Source organism: Malaclemys terrapin, chromosome 1 (assembly GCF_027887155.1).
Source record: "Malaclemys terrapin pileata isolate rMalTer1 chromosome 1, rMalTer1.hap1, whole genome shotgun sequence".
In the NCBI taxonomy this organism is placed as follows: domain Eukaryota; kingdom Metazoa; phylum Chordata; order Testudines; family Emydidae; genus Malaclemys; species Malaclemys terrapin.
In genome coordinates, this window is record NC_071505.1 from 10,364,733 (window position 1) to 10,375,496 (window position 10,764).

Consider the following 10,764-nt stretch of genomic DNA (forward strand, 5'->3'; position numbering starts at 1 on the left):
TAGAGGTAGTGGCACCGACTGCAGTACAGGCTAGACAAGTTTGCCCAGAGCCTTGGGATGGACTCATGTTGCTAGCCCAATCTGCCACCTTCTTTGCTGCTATTTTTAGCTGCACTAGCTAGATTAAAGGTATGCCTACACAAGCTGCAATCACACTGCTGATCCCAGCTTAGACATACCCTCCGTCCTGATACCCTCGCCCGTTCCCTCCTGTTGTTGGTTACCCTCACTCATTGTGTCTTGTCTTTATTGAGATCGTCAGCTTTCTGGGACAGGGACTGTTATGTCTGGAAAGCGCTATCACCATGGGACCCTGGTTCTGTTTGGGGCCCTTGGGTGCTAACATAATACAAACCATAAATAATAATAATAATGTCAGCCAACCTGCTCCATCTCTGTTCACACTGGAAGCCTCACTACATGTCTTTTCTGCTCACTCTCACGCTATGAAACAGAGGCAATACCCCCCACAAATAGATCTTTACTTATTCCACTCATTCCTTCACATATGCCTGCCTCCTCTGTTTGTGTGTGTGGACAAGTAAGAGGTTGTCATTGAGAGGGATGGTCTTGGGGAGGGAGGGCACTGGAGTGGGAGTCAGATGGAAGTCAGATCTCCTATTTATTTGGTCCCCATCTAAAATGTCTCCAAAGTATTTAAAACTATACGTTTCTGTTCTATTCCTGGTTCTGCCACAGACTTTCCATGTGAGCTAGGGCAAGCCATTTAACCTCTCTGTGCCTCAGTTTCCCAGCTATAAAATAGGGATAGAATTCTTCCTTACCTCAGGAGGCTGCCATGAGGATAAATCTGTGAATGTCCCTGAGGTGCTCAGATACTGCTGTCACGAGCACCACAGAAAAGCCTATAACTGTAACAGGAAAATGTCACTCATTGCTGTGTGTTCTTCTCCATTGCCTTCACTGATGGTGACACATGAGTTAGTTGAGAGGCCAGGAGAAGCCTGTCTTCAACCCCAGCAGACCTCTGGCCAAACCAGAGAGTCCTTCCTCTCAGGGGAAACAACTTGAGCCACCGGAGACTCCAGGAGGGCCTTACCCAACCTTCAGCAAACTGGACTAGGGCCTCCTTCCCCTCGGGGAAGAAAAAGAGACTAAGAATGGGGCAAGACCCAGCACTCCCCATACTAGAAACTCTCCCAACTCTGCAGAGATGCAGCGGGAGCCAGCAAAACTCTCCAGGGGGGTTGTAGGAAAGCTCATAAAGGTTCTGTCCATTGCGCCAACAGACCCTGCAACTGACCCGATAGCCCTTCCCAGTCTGCAGTGCAAGTGGTTGGGGCTGTCAAAGGACTCTGAGGAGGGGCCGGAGAAGCCATGAGGGTGTGAATCATTTTGCTTGTACATTGTAACCCTTTCAGCCAGTGCTTTTCTGGTTCGTCTATTGTGATTGTAAGCTCTTGGGTGCAAGGACCTGTCCTATCCTGTGTCTGTGTGGTGCTAAGATCACATATGGATGCCTTATTACTATGATTGTACTGTATTAATATCTAATTGTACCCTTGAAATGGTTAGATGCACCAATGCTTATGGGTACTATATCAAGCAACATCACAGAGTATCTTATATTTAGTCTCTATGTTCTAATTCATTCGTTCAAAGTAGATTAGAGAAGGGGAAAAGAGAGGTTTCGTCTCAGCTACCCCAATGGTGTAGGTTAACCTGGCTTGCCTGTGCTGAGTTGCATTACATACGTTGTGAAAGCCTGAAGAAACTCTGCCACTTTCTACCCTCTCAGGCCTTTGTGTTTTCTCTTCTGAAAGTCTTGATACCTGGGCAATTCTTAACTAGTAATAATTCATAATTTGGGTGCTTTCTTTGCTATGAGGGTCTCTGCTCCTTTACCTGCCATTTGCCTCTCTGGATTTCCCCCAACTTCAGTTACAGGTAGACGGCATGTTCTGAGTCTGATTTTTCATTTTATTTGATGCTTTGCTGCACCCACACCTGGGCTGAAATTACATGTAGCAGGTACGGAGCGCACATTGCATTGTGTCCTCTGCAGATTTTACTGATCCCTTTCTCCAGTTGCGTCAGAACAACTGAGGCAAAAGCTCAGAGTGCTTTAGAGAGACACAGTTTGGAAAAGAATTAAATAAATGAAGCAGGATAGACCACACAAACCACGTGCAGTAAAAGGGCAGCCAATAGGAAAGGTTCCCAACCCCCTCTCTTCCTTGGAATATGGGATGGTAAGTGTACGTGGTCAGGTGTCTAAATTCAGGGGCCATCGCTGTCAAACAGAGAGATCTTCCATTGTTGTTTGCAGTGTTGAGGTCGCTGTGTTGGGCCCAGCATATTAGAGAGACAAAGGGGGTGAGGTAATAAAAGACATTTAAACAGAGAGATGTCATTCTGACTGTCCAGCACAATGAACTGCTCTGATCGCTGACCCAGAGTTACCTGCTGTCCTGTTCAGCAATAACTGCCCCAAAGTTCATGGGTGTATTGTTACTACAGCAAGCTGCAGACAAGATATGACTGGGCCTGTTCACTCTGTCGTCAGATATTGTTGCCAGGGTCCCCCACAAGGAATATGTTGTAACACAGTCTGTAGCATTATTCTTCATTGCATTATTTTCCATTCTCCATAGTTGGGTGGCTGATTCTGTGGCACAGTGTTGGTCAGGGTGAAGGTAGCAATCTTACTGCCCAGGTCGACTTGGCAGTGACTGAGGTTCAAGTGTTCTGTGTCATAATTACCGAGATTCTTGCAGGACAGCCTGGCTTTCATTAAATGACTTTCTCTGGACGTGCACGTTATTTAAGAATACCCGTTCCATTTGCATTTCATTGCACAGGATTTCAGACCCACAAGCTTGAAAGTTGGAGCAACATAAATGTTTAGTTACATTACATATAGGGGAAAAATGGAGCATATGACCCAGGGCACCAGCCTGTTGGGACCTAATGGTAGGATTTGATATGCCGTAGGAGTGCAAGTCCCAGTGGTTTTCAATAGGACTTATACTCTCAAGTCACATGGTTGCTTTTGAAAATCTGACCCTAAAGGAACTAACAACCCACCTCCCCCATTTTGAACACACTGCAATCTTGAGATAGTGGAAAGATGCTACCAAAACAGGCAGGCTTGAAATATATGTTTTCTCTCTTAACTATTCAGCCAAGCATCTGACACACAATGAAATCTCTTGCTTAACAAATTAAAAAATAAGTCATGGATGATAGTTCTTTGAATTTCTACAGAACATTCATCTGAGGTCCCTGCAGCCCTTGACAGAAATTAAAGAGTTAAATGAAGTACCATGGTCAAGACACAACACTACACTACACACCACTGGTAGCAGCATGTAGGGTGCATGTAGCTGCAGGCCACGGCCACACTGCGCGTTGTAGCTACATGTGTCAGTGAAAGGCGCTGGGAGTGGGAAGGCAGCAGAGAAAAGCTTCAGTAGCTCTCCACTGCTGGAGCCTTTCACTGTGGCAAAGAAAGGACCCTTTCCCCTGCTGCTTCCCCCCACCAAAGCCTGTCCCCTCTGCTGAAGTCTTTTCCTACCATGGGAAAAGGCTCCAGCAATCGGGAGGCAGCACGACTTGACACTGGTAAAAATATCAGTGTAGGTGGGGAGGCCTGGCTTGGGTGAGTAGAGAGCTGTGTAGGGTATATACATGGGTACCCATCAACTGGGTCTTTACTCTGCTCACCTAAGCTGGGCCTCCCCATCTACACTGCTATTTATACCCACGTATGGCCTCTACACACCGCCAAAAAAGAAGCATTCCATGTAAATGTACCCTGAGAGAAGAGGTGGGATAAATTAAAGAGCCTTGAAGGTGAGGACTAGATGTTTGATGTGGTGGAGAAGGGAAGTCAATGGAGGGACTGCACAAAGGGAGTGACATGATCAAAATGATGAGCTAGGAAGATGATTTCGGCAGCAGCCTCTTGAATGGACCTGAAGGTAGCAAGGTAACTAAAGCCAAGACCAGGTAGGAGGAAATTACAGTAGACTAGACGCAAGTATCTAAGGACTTGGTCGAGAGCTTCAGCAGTTTGGACAAAGAGAAAAGGCCAGATCTTGGAGCTAGGTCCTGGATATGAGTGTCCAAAGAGAGGGAAGAATAAAAAATTATGCCCAAATTATGCCCAAACGATGGTGCCTGAGTGATTTTACAGAACTTGGATTAGGGTATTTATTGAGAATTTCCCCTTCAAGTGCCACAATGATCCCTACAGGAAAAACAGTTCAGTGAACTTGTTTTCTCAGATCCGTGGTGACCTGAGAACTGCCAAAGTAACGAACAAACAATTTTTTGTCTTTTAAGAATTGTTTTGGCATTTGAAAAGAAATACCAATAATGTTACAGAGAATTGGCCTTGTCACATGTTTGAGAAATTGCAGAAAAGCAACTCTTTCTATATCCACATTGGACTGGCGTCCAAGCCCTTCCAAAGAGATGTGCTAAGATTGTGTTAGTTCAATAAATGGTTACTCTCAATTAGCAAAGTATTGTGTGTATAAAAATAATTAGAACCTATTTGGATTAATCTTGGAGTTCTGCGGCCTAATTCTGATGCAGTATAGCCTAGCAGATAAAGCACTGGATGGGGACTCAGGAGATCTGGGTTCTATTCCTGGCTCTGCCAGTGGCCTGCAGGGTGACATTGGCCAAGTCACTTCCCTTCTCTGTGCCTCAGTTTCCTCATCTGTAAAATGGAGCTAATGATGCTGCCCTCTCTTGGAAAGTGCTTTGAAATTAATGGATAAAAAGTGCTATAGGTGTTGTTATTCAGCTCTTACACCAATATAAATCAGAAATCACTTTATTGAAGGTAATGGAATTACACTAGGGCAGGGGTCCTCAAACTTCTTCTGACAACAAAAAGTACTACATGACCCCAGGAGCAGGCACCAAAGCTTGAACCCACCCAAGCCCTGCAAACTAGGGCAGGAGAGAGGAAGGGCAAAGTCCAAGCCCCGGAGTGCGGGAGCCAAAGTCCAAGGGCTTCAGCCCCAGGTAGGGGGGCCCATAAACTGAGCTCTGCCACCCACGGATGAAGCTCTCTGACTTCAGCCTCAGGTGGTGGGGCTCAGTCTTTGGCCCCAGGTGGTGGGGCTTGGGCGTCACCTTCAGCCCCGGGCCACAGCAAGTCTAACGCCAGACCTGGTGACCCCATTAAAAAGGGGTCATGACCCACAGTTTGAGAACCCCTGCACTAGGGTAAGAGTGATTTAAATGTGAGGAGCATCAAACCCTTGGTTTTGACACATGACTAGTGATGTTGAAAGTCCTATTGTTACACAGCACAAGAGTGGGATGTAAATAATGTCCCTTAATTGCTGAGGGGAGTGACAGCTACCCATGTTGAGATGTGGAGCTACCTTGGGATTCTGTGTCAGAGATGGAAAGAGGACTTGGTGGTAGCATCCTTATGGGAAAGCTCTTGAACATCAGGCAACTGATATGACTTTGGCTTAGGACAAGTGTATGTTAGATTGCTTTAAAGGGGAACGCTTCAAGTTGGGTGTGAAAAAGTGGTTTAGCTTCCCATTTCCTGTACAAAGGCAGTATAAGGGATTTAAATACCTTCTGCGCAAGTATGAATGGCTCAGCTCTTTCTTCTTATTCAAGCTAGGCAATACCCCTTTGGGTTTCTTCTCTGCAGAACAGACTAGTGGGGAAAATACTATGGGAGAGAACTATAGCAAAAAGTTTCTCAGGAAAAGATAGGAATGGGTGTTGTACAGCCAAGATAGGAATGTAGTATTGTACATTTAAAATATACAATACTATCTGGGTAAACTCAATCAGGTGGTTGATCACTTGTCCTGGGCTTTACCTGACAAACCCACAGAAAGAGGGGTTATGAGCCAGGAAAAGGCTAATAATGCCTTGACTGATATCTCTCTCTTGTCACTCCCAAATCATTAAAAAGCAACAGAGGGTCCTGTGGCACCTTTAAGACTAACAGAAGTATTGGAGCATAAACTTTTGTGGGTGAATGCCCACTTCATCAGATGCAAGTCTTAAAGGTGCCACAGGACCCTCTGTTGCTTTTTACAGCTTCAGACTAACACGGCTACCCCTCTGATACTCCCAAATCATTGTTAGAGGCACTGCCCAAGGATGTGGTAGTCACATTGAAGAGCTGGTCAGAAATTGTGAACCATGGTTACTTAGCGGTAAATTTTACAAGCCAACCAGTGTCCCCATGATTCCTACCCTGCCACCACCTGGGCAGTGGCATTCAATCAGTCCTTGTCCTCACAGGAAACCTGCACAACACCTTCAAAAGTCAAACCTGGGAGCTTACCTGGGAACCCCCTCTTCTGGCCTTCACAATCAGCTAGACACCAAAAATCATGAACTCCGGTTTTATGTCTCATTACAACAATCTGTACCCTACTAACCCTCTTTTGTCCTATGACCACAGAGGTATTAGCTGCCCACTTCATTTTGAATGGTCTCTTGCAATATGTGTTAACTCAGGCAGAACAGTTTTCTCTCACTGATTCCTTGGGCTCCGTCTGTCTGTCTCTTGTCTTATACTTACAATATAAATTCTTTGGAGTAGGGACTTTTTTTTTTTTGGCTGGGGAAGGGCATGTGTTTGTACTGTGCTGAGCATGTACGATGGCTCCTATTTGGTACCACAGTATGGATAATGAATAATAATTATCATCATTGATTTGTACATTAACTATGGGAACAAACCACCAAGGGAAGTGGTGGAGGCTCCATTTCTCGATGTCTTCAAATCAAGACTGGCTGCCTTTCTGGAAGCTGTATTTTAGTCAACGATAAGTTGTTGACCTCAATACAGGAGTAACTGGGTGAAATTCTATGGCTTGAGTTATAAAAGAGGTCAGATTAGATTATCTAATGGTCCCTTCTGGCATTAAGCGCTATGAATCTATGAATGACTGTCTTCCCACTATAAGATATTTGTTGGGCCTGTTGTTGCTACAAATCTGTCAAATATGTGATCTCCGTTTATATTTAAAAGTTTTAAATGTGGTTCTAAATGTGCTTGATGTTGTTATGGGCACAGCCTGTATATCTCCTCCCCCACCACACATGCTTAATTTGGGTGCTCATTCCGGTGAGAGAAAATAAGATCTTAAGTCTTCAGAATCTTGCATCAAAAACAAGATCTACAGAAGTGACACAGAAGATGTCCTCAAATCACCTGGGACAATTATTATTTTATTTTGTTATTCATTCAGTGTTGAGAAAAATCATTTTGTCTAAGTAGAAGGAAAAACCCCAACCACCTCACACTACATTAACATAAATGACAATGGTCACTGTAAAATTAGTAATTTTATATGAAATACCAACATTAAGCATGGAAATGCTGTGGCCTTTGTAGCCAAACCTAGCAAATTGGGCCCTGATCCTGCCATGAGGTCCTCGTGGGTGGAATTCTGCACTCATGTACAACCATGTTGATTTCCATTGGGCTCCATGTGGACACAGAAGTCTGGCTATGCAGAGCTCATTGCAGGGTCAGGGTCCCTGAAGAGCTTACATTCTAAAAGACAGACACAGAAGAGACTAGACTCACCGGACTGCCCAGAGAAAGTATAACTGGGTTCAAAATAGAATTAGATAATTTCATGGAGGATAGGTTCATCAATGGCTATTAGCCAAGTTGGTCAGGGTTGCAGTCCTGGGGTCAGGACAAGAGGGGATGGATCACTCAAAATGGCCCTGTTCTATTCATTCCCTCTGAACCACCTGGCACTGGCCACTGTCAGAAGACAAGATACTGGGCTAGATGGACCATTGGTCTGACCCACTATGACCATTCATACACTGTGAATTTTACTTGCAATCATTAAAACACATCCTCTAAATATTAGTTAAATCAGTGAGGAATTGAACCTTAGCAAAGAGAAAAGAATAAATAAAAAATTCAAATATTGCCTGAAAGCATTTAACACTTCCACTCTACAATAAGAGAGACAAGGTGGGTAAGGTAATATTTGTTACTGGACCAACTTCTGTTGGTGAGACTAGCTTTCTAGCTACACAAAGCTTTTATTGAGGTCTGGGAAAGATACTCAGAGGGTCACAGCTAAATACAAGGTTGAACAGATATTTTAGCATAAGTAGTTAGCACATATTCTAAGAAACCATTCAGGGTGCAGTGGCCCATTAACACCTCTATAGTCATAGGACAAAAATGGGGGGATTGTTGTAATAAGCCATAAAACCAGTGTTTTTATTGGTTTCAGAGTAGCAGCCGTGTCAGTCTGTATCCGCAAAAAGAACAGGAGTACTTGTGGCACCTTAGAGACTATCAAATTTATTTGAGCATAAGCTTTCGTGGGCTACATCCCACTTCTTTGGATGTACAGAATGGAACATATATTGAGGAGATATATACACACACACATACAGAGTTTTTATTAAGATCGTGATTTTTAGAGTCCAGCAAAATTATGAATTTAAGCTCCCAGGCTCGTCTTTCGAAAGAGTTGTGCAGGTTTCCTTTGAGGATGACGACTGAGAGGTCAGATATAGAGTGATCGCTTTGTGAAAAGTGTTCACCCCCAGGTGAACAGTTGTTTTTGTCTATTATCATTTTCCTGTGTGAGTTCTTTCAAGAGCATAGAGATTGTCTGGTTTCACCCACATAGTCGTTATCGGGGCATTTAGTGCACTGGATGAGGTACATCACATATTGGGATTGACATGTGTAGGACCCACGGATCTCAAAAGGTGTGTTGTGGGTGGGAGGGTTGATCATTGTAACAGTGGCGATATGTCTATAGGTTTTGCATCTGTTGTTCTGGCAGGGTCTGGCGCTGCTTTGAGTTGGTGTGTCCTGATATGTGAGGAACTTGCTTCTCATGATGAGCTTGGTGAGGTTGGTGGGTGGGGGGCTGTTAGAAGGCCAGAAGAGGTGGTTCATGAAAGATTTATTTCAGGTTCCCTGATGAGTTCTAATGTGGGATGGTATGTGACAATTAGGTATGTGGTCAGAGGGGGTTTTATTTCTTCTGTGGAGAACTAGACTCCGCCTAAAAGAATTATTTCATAAAAATGATGACACCATCACAATTACCTCATCCCCTCCGATGATTCCATGGCTCAGGGGATCAACTTGGTGACACGGGCCTAGAAGAGTTTTAAAATCTGCCCCTGCCATTTAGCGCGTGTGGAGACACTGCTGCTGTTGGACACTGGAGCACGATCTGACTCATAAAATACACCACATACCATAGATATTTTGCCTATTTCGCCTTGCGGCCAGTGCAGTCCACGCTATCTGGCTATGGCAATGTGAAAATCACTTTGCTGGTCAAGATAGATCGCTATGTGACATATCATCAACAAGAAGTGGGTATGGTCCCACTTTATGTGGTCCATTCTGGGGTCAACCTTCTCAGACTGGATCTATTCCAGACACTGAGCTTTGAAGTATTAGACTTGCAGAATACAGAAATCCACCTTGTGGGGAACAATTGGAGAGACGTACTCCCCAACGTCTCCTCTGGTATTGGCTGTTGCTGTAGCTATAAGCATCATCCATGGGTGGTTTCACTGGCCACTCCAATTATACTACCATGCCACTGACCTCAAACAACATAGTACATCTGCTCCCACACTGGCATACTTTGCCTTATGCCTTATGAGACCCTACTTTTGTCAGGTGTGATGCCTCACCTGTGGCTCCTGGTGCTGTGCTCTCCCAGATCCACCAGGGGGTGAAACTCCCAGTGGCAACACCTCTCAGCTGAGCAGAAATAGTCAGACGGGGAGCGGAAGGCCCTAGCATGCATATGGACGTATGAAAAGTGCATCATTATTTGCATGGCTTCACTTTCACTTTACACATCGAAGAACTGGGTGTTAACCACACTGTTAATGCCATCCAGGTAGACTTGCAGAATACAGAAAAAAAATAGGCTGATCGCCTACATCAGTACAATTTCTCAGAACTATACTATCTGGGTAAACTCAATCAGGTGGTTGGTCACTTGTCCTGGGCTTGACCTGACAAACCCACAGAAAGAGGGGTTATGAGCCAGGAAAAGGCTAATAATGCCTTGAATGGTCTCTCTCTCTCTTGTCACTCCCAAATCATTGTTAGAGGCACTGCCCAAGGATGTGGTGTTACAAGAAGTTCTCAAATATGTTCGTCAGGGTTGGCCAAAAACTGTTCCAGATTATTTTGGGGCTTATTTTCATGTGAGACAAGAATTGTCACCATGGGCTGATCATGGTCTCCTTTGGGGCTCCCAGGTGATAGTACCAAAGGCCATGTGGGGAGAAGTGCTGGCGCACTGTCCACAAAGGGCCCCGTGGGGTGGTATATATGAAGCAGAGGTGTCGCACAGTGGTATAGTGGCCAGGAATTGATAGTCACATTGAAGAGTTGGTCAGAAATTGTGAACCATGGTCACTTAGTGGTAAATTTTATAAGCCAACCAGTGTCCCCATGATTCCTACCCTGCCACCACCTGGGCAGTGGCATTCAATCAGTCCTCGTCCTCACAGGAAACCTGCACAACACCTTCAAAAGTCAAACCTCGGAGCTTACCTGGGAACCCCCTCTTCTGGCCTTCACAATCAGGCTCTGTCTATACTACACAGCTTTTAGCGACATGGCTGTGTTGCTACAGCTGTGCCGCTAAAAGTCGCGCGGTGTAGCTGCTGTTTGTCAGCTCTCCTACCGACAAAAAAATGTCACCCCCAATGAGCGGCTTGTGTGTTGTTGGCAGGAGAGCGCTCCTGCCAAGAAAGTGCTGTTCACACTGGTGCTTGTCG